Source organism: Canis lupus, chromosome 13, assembly GCF_048164855.1.
Source record: "Canis lupus baileyi chromosome 13, mCanLup2.hap1, whole genome shotgun sequence".
Lineage (NCBI taxonomy): Eukaryota > Metazoa > Chordata > Mammalia > Carnivora > Canidae > Canis > Canis lupus.
In genome coordinates this window covers 28,865,816-28,879,463 of record NC_132850.1, presented here as the reverse complement: position 1 = coordinate 28,879,463, position 13,648 = coordinate 28,865,816, and the positions used below count along the sequence as shown (strand labels likewise).

Below are 13,648 nucleotides of genomic sequence, written 5' to 3'. Positions count from 1 at the left end.
TACTAGTGATTTAAGAGCCTAAATATGAAGCATTTTACTCAACATGATCTTCATGTTTCCCATTCTCTAGTGATTCACCATGCTTTAGCAATTTTCCCAACATGAAAAGGAGATGGTTTCTTCTGTAAATATCTCTGATGCCCCACTCAAATGAGACTTATACTTGGTCCAGGCATATGCTAGTTAGGAGGGAAAAACTATCCTAAATAATAGGAAACACTGTAGTATTCAATTTTTTTGTCTTTCATGTATTTCTGCTACGTGGCTTCTTATCTACCCTTGCCTCACTCAGTTCAGACACTTTGATATTTAGACCCACCTTTTTCTGGGCCCAAGACACATAGGAACGCCAAGTTGAAAACAGATATCATTCAAACACACATTTCATAATTTCCAGTATGCCATACCTTTTTGGCTAGCCATTATAAAGACAAGAAAAAATCCATCCACTGTTGTTTCGATGAGCCAATGGATTAGTTTTTCTGCCGAGGGATGTGTGGTATAGGCAAGAGTTTACAATATTGCAGAGTAGGTCAAGTTTAGGATAACTAAAATATTGGCAGGTGTGGAAACAAAAAGAATACGGCAAATGGATGTAAAAGTGCATGTTACATAATCTGGAATAATGATTAGAACCTACAAAGAAGTATCAAGCAAAGTAGACTGTTGCCAAATTTGAAGGCCCTGAATCAATGATAATGACCTTGAATTTATGCTGATAACTACTGAGAAGCCACCAAATTTTTAGCCAATTCATAAAATAACATCATAGAACTTATGGGAGGGGAAGCTTCCAAGAAATTGGAAGTGCTCAGAAATATCCAGTGCTATATTGTCTCAAATGAAGACTTAGGAAGGCCATTGGATTGGATAACTTGCAGGTTCTTTTTTTTTTTTTTTTTTAACTTGCAGGTTCTATAGAGATATAAACAGCATAAGACAACGTGAAGGAGAGGTCAGAAAATAACATTCTACTTAAAATCCTTTAAAAAATAACTTCCAAGTAGATAGGAAGACAGATAAACTTCTAATTATCAGTCCAGAAGAGTGGAATGTGAGATGTAGAAATCAGATGTTTACATCAGGACTGATGTAAAAAAATAAAAAGTTTCATTTCCCTTGGAGGATGGCGTGCACATCCCCTAGCAGAAAAAATTAATATGTATTGAAGTGAAAAATAAGACAGAACAAGTAGGTTTCTCCAAGCAAGTATAGATGTTCCTTTTATCTGTGGTTCTCTGCACAGAATAACCTGTCCTGTCACAAGTAGTTAGAATATATACGTGTAGAACAGGTGGATTGTTCTATGACTGGTTGGTAGGAGAACCCATAGATCACAGCTTCAGGTCCTCAGATTATAAGAAATAGAATAAGGAAATGTTTATTCAGATATTGCTAAGCTGTTAAAATTTGATAATATTCATCTATCTATGTTCTAATCAGAAATGATGTCTCTTATCCCAAAGGGATGCTGTGGATTTTTTTCCATTAATAATTTTAATGAGATTTTAATGTGCTAAAATGTTTTTCATATGAATATTTTTAATGCCCCACCTAATAGTACAAACTTATTACCAAGGCTGTGGCTGAGAGTGTGTTAACGGCGCTGCTCCTATGGGTTCTAATATTGGACAGGTTTTCTTCATTATGGTCAAAAGTAGTGAATCTCTTTTTTTTTTTTTTTTGCCTTCAGCATCTCTTCCTATTCCTCTTTCTACCATAATCATCAAAATACTTTTTTAAATACTTCTAAACTGTTCATTTCTTTGTCAGTGTTCTAATAGGAGATCAGATAAAATAGGTAAAGTAGATAAATTATTACCAGATTAGCATAAATCCCACCTCACTGATTTTTCGGTGATTATTAGATCATCCACAAATATAAACATATTTAATTTCATAAAATGATAGTTCCTTACAAAACACAAAATCTACACGAAGCACTTCTGAACACCTGATTATTTCAAGAACGTAGATGTTTTCACAACATTAAAATATAATTAGGTCTAGCTTTGGCCAAATTCAGAAGGGTTTGAGAATCTGCTATCTCGTAATTAATGTCTAATTGTTGGTAATTATTTTGTTTAGTTTTGTGCACAACCCAATTTATTTTTTTGCACCAGGGCCCATGTCAATTATACTCTGGCCACAACTGTCAAGGCTATCAACAAATTAAACACTGATTGCCAGGGCTGCATGATAATGGTCTCCTACCAATTTGCATTAAGTAAGTAGGTTCTCAAGCCTGAAAAAACAAGGCTGTGTTGAATGTTCTATCTCTCATGTCACTTCTAATTATCTACTAATGGCTAGCCAGGCCAGAATTTAACTCAGAAACTAGAGGTAGATGGCCATGCAAGTTATAGAGATCTATTTTTTATACTTAAAATATTTAGACCCCACTTAAATGTTGTATGACCTGACAGATAATTTAGCAAGATTTTTGCACTTAAACAATTTTCTGTTTCTACAGTTGCTTAGGAATTACTTTAATGTAACAAAATTGAGTGTTTAATATTTTTTCTTTATTTTGTTTTCCTGCAAAACAGCCACTTGGCACAAGCTGAACCAATGTAAAACGAAGAGCATGCATTGAAAATTTTTATTGTCTTATTGATGAATTTTTTTTCTCATAAAAGACCTCTTAAAATTGATAATAATTTAAAATCCCTAAGAACTGAATTTACTATATAACCAATGAATATTTTTAACATTCTTGTTACTGACAACTCAAATAACTTTGAACATAGGAATTAAAGCATAATCTCTTGTAAAACTTTCTTATAATGATAATTACTCTACTTTAGCCTATAGCATTCCATAAAGACATGTCACTGAAAATATGTTACACATTACAGTAGTGATGTATAATATACCAAGATCCCTGATAAAATGAATCCTCAGAGTGAAGGTATTTGGGGTTATAATTCATGGGAACAATAGCTTTTAGTGCTTTACAGTATATCACAAGAGTGACAACTCTGTGATGAAATGTAATACATAATTCCCTTGGTCACAGACACCAATTTTTTCCTGACCTGAAGAATATTTTGTCTCTATTTTAATAATAGTGTCATGATTCTTAGCATCATAGAATAAGTAGATATAAGATCTGTACTTGAGGGTATAACCAGCAGTGTAGTTTCAATTAGAGAAAGATATCAGAATTTTCACTGCATGTAGCCTTTTTGGTAAATGAAATATTTCACTTGCTGAAATACAAGAACCTTCATTAGCATAACATGCGGTGATTATATATGAAAGATGAAATGAAAATATGAAATCTAAAGCATCATATGGAACAGGACATCTAGGATTATGTAAAAAAATCTTAAGTACATGCAGGATCTTTTTTAGTTATATTTTTCCCTCATGATCTCACCTGGATACCTAGAGCACCTTACTGGCTCCTTCTTCAACAAACCTCATAATTGAACTTTATTATTCTTGTTAGTCTTGTCACTTGGATTCATTGAACACATATTAATGTGCCAGGTACTATCGTCAGGGCTAGAGGTCACAAAAGAGAAATCAACGTGGTTCCCATCTTGGAAAAATTTATGGAGCAAGCTACATAAATTTTTTATTATCCCAATGATATCCCTGGTCTATGATCTGCTTGATTTTTTTTCACCCTCTTCACACTAGTTCCTGCTGCCTTCATGTTCTGGGCTCAGCACTACCTCTAATTTGCTATAACAGTATGATTAGTAATTAAAATTTCTGATAATGACACTTCCTACTTTTTCTTCTTACCTCTATTTACTTCTGCCCAGATTTTCAGACGTCTGGTTTTTACTGAATTATATACATTTGTCTTTGGCTCTTCTCTCTAGCAATTAATGCTGATACAATAAAATAAAAATCTCATAACAGCAAAGGTTTTTAAATGCCATCAAGACCTATTTTTTTCAGGCGAGAGAAGTAAATTTAAAAATAAAAAACCCTAAATATAAATTTTCCTTTATTTCTAATTAATTGCTCTTCTGTTCTCCCATTGCAAATTATACATACCTCTATTACTTACTATGCTGTATTAGCTTTTGTTTAATCTTTCCTTCTCTTTCTGTATGGCAACATCCCCTAGGTCAGAAAGGCAGACATAATTCTGGGTAGTAATACATTAAATGTAAATTGATTTTGTCCAAGAAAAATGTCATCCATAAGCATGACATGGAAGTACTTTGTGTGTGTGTGGGTGTGTGTGATTTTTTTTTTAATGAAAGATATATGTTCCAGTGGAAAATGTTTCATAAGCTACAGCAACTTCCAAGTTGTTCTGTTATTTAGCATCACTATAAATTTTGGGACTCTCAGGTAAAAAAATAGGCCCCCTTCACACATGGAATTTATTAAATATCTGTATGGTCAGATTGAGTTGTCATAGAAAAATACCATAGTGGGGTAGCTTAAACAACAGAAATTTATTTTTTCACAATTCTGGAGGTTAGAAAGCCCATCATCAAGGTGATGGAACATTTGGTTTCTAATGAGAGAGCTCTTTTCCTGGCTTGTAGAGGGTTACCTTCTTCCTGTGTCATCATATGGCTTGTCTTCTGTCTGTATGTGGAGAGAGCTCTCTGAAATCTCTTTTTCTAAGGACACTGATCCCATTGGATCAGTTCCTTGCCTTTGACCTTCTTATAGGCCGTATCTCCTTAATTATCTTCTGACAAACTGGATTTCCAAATAAGGTCACATTGGGGGTTAAAACTTTAACATATGAACTGGTACACAATTTAGTGCAATTAATATCCTTTGGTTTTAAAGAAGAAAAAAACAACTTAAGTTTCAATAACCTCTACACTTCTACAAAAAAATAAAAGATACCACAATGCCTTTCTACATCTCTACCAACATAGTTTTAACCATCATCATATATATAATCTCCTTTGTACATTTAGCTGAGAAACATTGGATTTTGTTCAGAGAGATTCAGCTAAAAGAAAAGAGAAATCAGAATCGGAATATACAGAGACATGTCCTAGCAGCCTACTGTTGACAAAGTCTTAGGTTTTGGTGAGAGATATCTCATTTGGTCACAGGTGAGTTTGACAGGCAAATGGGCAACGTAGTATCTGAGTCTTTACTCCCTTACATGAAGAGAAATATATGTACATAGGCCTCTTCTCAAAGGAGTAAAAAGAACCAGAAACCAGACAAGAAACTCCATCTTCAATCTCTGCATGTCTGCTATGTTCACTTGATTTGCTTTGCTATACATGGTCTCACTTTCTGTCTTTAGCATCCATATAAGCACCAAAAAAACGCCTACATCTGTATCACTTGACTTCCAGGTATACCACAGTAGATCTTATTATCTAACCCTGAATTCCAATTCTCATTTTTCTGGGAGAGAACCAGCCGGGCTTGAGTCAGAAGTTTGTTCCTAGTAGAACTGACTATAGCCAGGGGAACAGATAATAAAATTTATGAGGTTCCCACAGAATCCCTGCCTCCGCATGTGAGTATTGTTTGGAACCTAGCATAAGACCACTACCTGATAAGAAGGGGATGCCTACTGTCCTTATAAAGGAGACAAATTCTGGCAACAAGCTTGTGTTGCGGTAATGTAGACATTTTCTAGTCTCACTCTCTTAAGCCTGGATGTTTAGAGAAATTTCCATGTTGTAGAAGCTACTTTAACCAGGTATGCCTTGCATTTAAATTGTAATATCTTCATGACTTAAATTATATGCTTTTAGTTATGATATGCTCACTACCTCTGAAACTTAAATGGCTCTTTTTCTTTATGACTAAAAAGCTAGACTTGAGCATTAGGTAAAGCTGGTAATTGGTTAAGAGTATTTTATATTTCAGCTTTGAAAAGTAGGGGTCATCACAAAAAAGGATTATAAAACCCTTTCTGTACAGCTAATGGAAAATGTTCAGTGTAAAGCTAGCCCTTAAAATGTTCAGAGGAATTGTCAGTTATAGCTCATAATGGCTATGGTCCTTATTGTTTTATGCCCAGACACATGAAAGGATTTATGTGGTAAAAGGCTTATAATCAGAGTTTAAAATAAAGATGTCCTCCACTCAAATTTTCCAATGTTTAAATTTATATTTTATTCTCATCCAAGTTACTTTGAAGAAAAAAAATAGATTTGAGTAGCTATTTATATTTCAACTTAAATTGGATTTCTTTTATTTTATTGCTAATTACTTGAGAAAACCTAAATCTGTTAACTTCATGTCCTTTTAAGAATTTCATCTCTTTTTACAATTTATCTAGTGTGTCTGTTAACTTTTGCTGTCTACAATTAGCTAACAAATCTCAGTGGCTTACAAAAAGAAACACTTATAGCTCAATCTGTGGATTCGATGGTATTTGATCCAAACTGGCCCCAGCTGGATCTCATGACACCCTTGTTCTTAAGGGACCAGCGAGCTAACTAGAGCATATTCTTATTGTGATGGTGGAAGGCAAGATGACATGCCTAAAAAGATAAGCACATTCGAAATTTCTGCTTTCATCATACCTTCCACATTCCATTGGTCAAAGTGGGTCGTGGCTGGTATCAATATCCATGGCACAGAAAAATACACCCTTCACTTGAAAGTTGGGGGAATTGGGAGTGTAAGGGAGACATGAATACTTCCTGAATAATAATCTACTATTTATGGAATAAAAATTAAAGTATAATATGTGTGTGGTGTGTGTGTGTGTGTGTGTGTGTGTAGGAATTAGTCATTCGCATTCAATACATATAGTGAGCCCTGGCTGTTAAGTACTTGCTAATTGCTCAAAATAAATTTTTGAACAACACAGAGCCAAAACTGTCCTGATTTTAACATAAAGCTTATTAGTGGGTGAATTAAAAAAATACACACTTAATTTCTTAATTATTTTTGTGCTAAATAATACATTTAGAAAACACAATGTGCAATTCAGATAGTCAATGAGGAAAGTGCCTAATAAATTCTAAGAAATTAAGAAAAGCTTCCTGAAGTAATGATAATTAACATGAGACGAAAGAAGCAAAGTTAATCACAGAAGTAGATAGAAAACAAAAAGAGTTCCAGGAAAAAATGTATCTTGCATACAGTCCTTCAGCAGAAAAGAGAAACTGAATATCAGTGTGGAGATAGAAGACAAGGAGAGTGTGATAAAATATAAATGATGGAGAGGTCAGAGCAAAAAGAATCCTTTGACAATGTTAAACCTTTGGAATTTATTCTGGGATCAATGAGAAACCATTAAAAGATTTTAGGCAGGGTTTGGGTGACTTAATCAGATTTACATTTATAAAAGGTCACAGTGGCTGCTAGGTGAGGAATGGATTAGACCCCACTACCAAGTCTTGAAGAAAATGTAGAGCAGCTGAATTTCTCATAGACTAGTGGTAAGATTATGAATATGAAATTGGTACAAATGTTTTGTAAAATTATTTGACACTCTCTAGTAAAGCCAAAGATTTTCATCCCCAAAGGCCTCATATTTCTACTCTTAAGTATATGAAGAAACACTTGTGTGTATACATCAAAAGACCTATATAGAAATATTCATTAAAATAATTTTTGTAGATGTTAACTAATTAATTTGTATAAAGGGATAATACTCCCCAAATCTGCCAACATTAGACTGGATAAATAAGTTGTATTATATTCATATACAGTGGAATATTACACAGCAGTGAAAATTTTAAAACAACAGTTTTGCATTTCATACATGAACATCAGGAATATAATTTTGAGTGAAAAAGGCAATTCATGGAAGAATGCTTATTTTATGTATTATTTTATAAGTAAACACTTGAAATACAGGAAACAACAAAAATATATGGTAGAAATGCATAAATAAATGAAGTTTTAAGGACAGTAAGGCACCAAAAGGTTAAAACTGAAAGTCATAATACTGGTCATGTCTGAGTGAAAACAAAATTGAATAGGATTATGGAAAGGCACCTAGAGGGCTTTTCAAACTAGCTGATGAATAGAAGAGTATCTTAGTATTTTAGCCTTATACATTCTGTAGGTTTTATAATCTCTTATAATTACTAAATATTTAACAAAGCATTATAAGCTAGATCATAGAAGGGTCAGAGTATATAGAGACCATTTTGAAGGTTGTTAGAGTGACCCAGGAGAAATATAATATTTCCAGAGTGAGTCAAATGCGATGGAGGGAAGTCATGTGGCCCTAGCAAGATGATGTGAGAGACTCTGAAGGATTGATAATTTTCCACTGTGGCCTTGGCATATTTTTGATCTTTCAACTATTCCTCCCTATATCCTTTCACATAATATTCTCTTCTCTCTGTTCTTCTCCATCTCTATTGATACAAACCAGATTGCTCAGTGGCTGCTAAACCATATGAAAAGTGTATTTGTTCCTGAAGGTAGCCCAGTAAAACTTTCTACCCTGCTCCCTCAAGTTTGAATATTCCTTTGGAGCCTTCTCATATCGATTACTTTTTAATAGATCCTTATGCTAACAATTCTCTGGTTGATTTCCTTTGACAATGTAATCAGTCACCTGATGTATGGAATAGGAGTTGAGTTAGATTATGCTTTCATTCTGAGATGTGTTGTGTTTGAATTACTTGTGAAACAACCAAATGGGAATGTTGAGGACAGTGTTAAAATATTTATCTAAAGAAAGTCTAGGTGACTGGGGAAAAAAGCTGATTGTAATATTAGCCATGAGGATAGATGAAATGGCCTCCAGATGAGGTACAGATGCAATGAGAAAAGCATCTGAGACTGAGTGCTGAGGAACTCAAGCATTTATACATTGGATGGAGAAGGAAAAGCTGCCAATAGAGAGTGATGAAGAGGAACCAGAAGGCATGGGGGAAATTAGGAGAGGGGGGTGTCTCCGTCATGTCTTCAGAAGCAGACCAAGCCATAACAATTCACATTTTAGTGATTTATTAGAAAAATGCTCCTGGAGAAGTGAGGGAATAAGAAAAAAGCCAAGTATGTATGCGATTTCAAGCCAAGTCTCAGCCATAGCCTGACTCCTTAGGTAAGAGCTGAAGGATGACCACCTGATCCTCAGAATTCTTCCCTATTCACTGAAAAGAGCTGGACTTTTATACTCCCATACGGTATTTGCCAAAATCTTCTCCTCGAAATTATTGATCTTAGGTACTCCTGTTCCCTGCAAAGAGGCTGCAGTTGCCTGCGGACAGGCCTTATCATATAAGCAGGTGCAGAAGTTAGAAGCAAGGATAACAGGAAGGAAGGGATGGTGCACAAAAATGATAAAAGCCACTGTAGGGAATCTGAGTATATAGTGCCTACAAGTGTCTGTTAAATACGGCATCACAAAATCCAAAAAGAAAGTTTTAAGGCATGGTAGCTTTCACTAAAAGCTCTTCTTGAGAGTTTCAGGTGAATTCTGAAATACTAAATATCCATTAGACTTAGTCACAAGAGCATGCTTAAATTCAGGCTTGATTATGTAAGTAATGCCATATAAGGAGCTTTCACTTCATCCTTTAGGCAATAGGAATCCATTGAATGGTTTTAAGAAGGGGAACAAAAAAATTATATGAATAATTGTCTTCAATGAGGGCAGTACTTGAGGATGCTTGATTGAAGCCTAGAAAACCATTCTGGAAACTGCTGCAAAAGTTCAAGTTAAGAGATTATAAAGGTTTAGTGTAGTAAGAGTAGTGGTTGCTTTTTACATTTAAGAGACAAAATAAAGATTATGACTCCATGAAAAAAAAAGCAGTGAAGGATGACTGCAGATTTCTAATTTGGTTACTGAGTTCATAGAGAAATATGAGAAAGATCCTGGAAATAATCTATTTTAGCTTCAACAGTATGTGTAACGGGTATCTCTGGAACATTCCTGTTGAGCTAGCTATCAGGCCATTGAATACGAAAGTTTGAAGTTTGGAAGGGTGACCAGGACACCAGACAGAAATTTGCACATCATTTTCTTATCATAATTTATAATAGTTAAATATGAGTGGATAAGAAGCCCCAGGATAATAAAAGAAATAAGCCACTGGAATCCTGGGTTATAGAATGGTTAAATAATTTAAAAAGTCATATCAGGTGTTAATTGACTAATTCTTTCAGGTTAGCTAATATCTTTGTGATTTAACTGCTTTTCTGGTATCTTTATTGTACTTTCTATTCAGATGACAATTAGAGATGCTCTTTCTAATCACTCCATCTAAAATATCCATCCCACCTCCAATCCCATTTTTCTCTATCTCCTTACTTTCCTTCTTTCTTCAGAGTACCTAACAACTAGCTGGCGTTATATCATATATTCGTATGTTAACTTTGTGTCTTCTTCAATAGAATAAAAGCTCGTAAAGATTGAGTCTCCCCTCCCACACATACACCACCAAATGTATCCCCTGTTTTTAGAATGCTTTCTGGAACATGAACTGACTCAATAATTTTTTTTTAATGTTCTAAGAGTTTATCTGACCAAAAATCAACTGCAATGGGGCAGCGCCAAAACGGAAGTTGGTTAGGAGCACTTTGGGAACATGAGCCAGGGGAAGACCTAGAGGAAAAGCAGAAACAAATAAATGAAAGAAAGAAAAAGAAAGAGAAGAAAGAAAGAAAGAAGAAAGAAAGAAAGAAAGAAAGAAAGAAAGAAGAAAGAAAAGAGAGAGAGAAAGAAGGAAAGAAAGAGAAAGAAAGAAAGAAAGAAAGAAAGAAAGAAAGAAAGAGAAAGAAAGAAGAAAGAGAAAGAAAGAAAGAAAGAAAGAAAGAAAGAAAGAAAGAAAGAAGGAAGAAAGAAAGAAAAAGAAAGAAAGAAAGAGAAAGAAAGAAAGAGAAGAAAGAAAGAAAGAAAGAAAGAAAGAAAGAAAGAAAGAAAGAAAGAGAAAAAAGAAAAGAAAGAAAGACTTGCTACAGCTCAATACCCAAATGGTTATTTGTGACTGGTTGTCTTTAGCATTTTAATTTTGTAACCTTAGATTTTAGTTTCCTCGTGTAGGCCACCAGGGCATTACAGTCCTGTCAATCTAATGACCTCCTTATTGAGTTAATTTAACAGGACTTATGTAAATGCCACTTTGGCAGCAGTGGGAAGAGAGTGCCTACTTTTTCCTTTCGCTCAGAACATCCTACATCAGATGTGTGTCTGCCTACCTGTTGGTCTGAACGCCCTGACCTGGCTCTGCTTGGTTTCCTGACGCTGGTATTGTCCCAGTGCTCCAAGTCCTTGTCACATCCCTCCACTGTAGTGATTTCTTGTCTGGCCTCAAGGGTGATCTCTCAGCTTACTGTTGCCCACCGTCTGGGTGCTGGGGAACTTTTGGATGTTCTTGCATGACAGTTTAGGAACCAAGAAGATTCAGGAAGCCGAATAGGCTCCTTTAATACAGAGACTTGCCCTCCTGCCCCTTCTTTATGATGGCTGATCCACCAGGCTGTCAGGAGCTCCTCTACTTCCTCAGCTTACCCTCCACCAATAGCTCTCTACCTTGGCTCCTCAAATCCATCACTTGGAACTGGTACATCCAACAGGCTTACAGGGTGGTAATTTCATGGACTCTGTTTATCGCCATTTTAGACAATACTGTTTACAGAATCAAATTTCCTATGTAAATTACAAATTTATGAAAAAAATCAAGTCAAAGCTGAATCTCTGATTATGAAACAAATTCCAAAATTATTTTAAAGAACCCAGGACTGCAATTTTAGTCCCAATGGACAAAATTGCTTTCTTATATAATCTTATTATGGTTTAACTATATCCCTAAGCTATGCTAGTCAGAGGAAAAATGCATCAAGCATTTACTTGGTAAGTAATTTGTGTCCAAGTTCCACACTCATCTTAGTTTAACAATGATGTGCCTGGGCCTAGTGTATTGATAGAACCTCTGAATCTGAAAAGTACACACTGTATCCTAGTATTAGTATATTTCTACATGATATGTAGGTATTGCCAGACCAAAGACAGGACAGACGTTCTCTAAGGGCCAGATTCTTTTTTTTTTTTTTTTTTTTGCATCATAAAGTAGTTGTATTTTTTTTATAATAAATTTATTTTTTATTGGTGTTCAATTTATCAACATACAGAATAACACCCAGTGCTCATCCCGTCAAGTGCTCCCCTCAGTGCCCGTCACCCATTCACCCCCACCCCCCAGCCTCCTCCCCTTCCACCACCCCTAGTTCGTTTCCCAGAGTTAGGAGTCTTTATGTTCTGTCTTAAGGGCCAGATTCTAACCAGCCTCACCATAAAGCATGAAGCTCAGGGCTTACATACTATGTAAATAGTATGCTTTAATAATTATTGCATATGTACACACACAAAAATAGATGTGAAGCATGTTCAGAGTCCAGGTATAATTTATAACCTTCTTTTTATCTTCCCAGCATTGATCTCCCCCTCCCTTGTGTAATACTGTCTCAGTATTTCCTTGAAAATTACGTCTTTGCATGAAAGCTTACAAATATGGTCATACTCTCCTCTGATGGTCACATGGCTACCTCTCTCCACATTCAAATTTTGAACCGAAAAATATTTAAAACAAAAAATATTGAGAGCCACTTCTTACTAATGTTGGTATTCTAATAAAATTGCCCCTTAGTTCCCCTTACCACGAGTCCAGAAACTTCTTTGGATCCTATCCTTGATCTCCAATCTTTCTAGGATTCTAAGAGCTACTCCATATCCTTTTAACAAACTCACTTTATGTATTATTAACTGAGAGCTTATTTCCATTACTTATGGCCAAAGGACAAATAGAGAGGCCTTATTTATGATTCTTTTTACTGGCCACAGCTTGAGTAATATATATGTGATCTAGTGGGAGAAAGGAAATAATAAAAGTGTAGTTTCATGGCATCACTTAATTCAGTCCATACCGGTGGCCCTGGATCTACCTCAGCCAAACTTCCATAGCCTCTTCCTACAGCTGGGCACCCTCTCCTTCATGAACACTGTGCTTCAAGAGCCTGAAGAATATGTTCCTTGACTTCTGGGAGATCGAGGTGGAGGTGTACATGGACACCTGCCAAATGCCTGTAGTCACCCAGGTTGTGGCTGGGCACAGGTTCGATGCATCTACCACTAAACAACATCTCTGCCTTTGTTCATGATGCTGTCCTCTCTGCCCTCCCAACACCTGCAGTCAGGCTGTCAACCCCGTTTTGATGACCTAACTCTGACCATGCTAATACCCTGCCTGAGACTACCCACCTCTGGAGGTTGTAAGAGTACTCATGAGGGCCTGAGCCTCCCCCAGCTGCCTCCAGTTGTTACTCAGGAGTTCTGCCATACACATACACATATACAACTCAGGAATGGAGGTCCTCGGACTCCCAAGTCTAGTGCTATAGGCCTGGGATGGGACACTGCCTGAGTGTGGGGAGGATGCATGTTTTTGGCCCCAGGAACAGACTTGTTTACCCAATAAAACAAAACAAAAAGTGTAGTTTCACGGCATTGCTATTTATTACTTTTTGAAGTGTTGGATTGTTAATGTACTTTAATGTAGTCAGTTATCCAAAAGGTGTCCAGTAGATTAGTCCTTGGTGATTTGGGGTACCATGAATTATAACCTCACATGTAATAAAGGTTTCTTTTTCTAAGTTCAGCTGAAATATCTCAATGTAGACAAGCCTGTTATTAGATCTTCACATATGACAAATGGCCTTCTGTCAGCCACTCTTTCCCTCTCCACTGTCCATCATCCTAGCCTTAGAGATCAGCACTCTT

General features: G+C 35.9%; 1 protein-coding gene across 11 annotated transcripts in view; it reads left to right on the top strand.

Moving 5' to 3' along the window:
• MGAT4C (MGAT4 family member C) overlaps positions 1–13,648 on the top strand; it is a 725,894-nt gene that overhangs the window by 581,934 nt on the left and 130,312 nt on the right. The window lies entirely within an intron of this gene.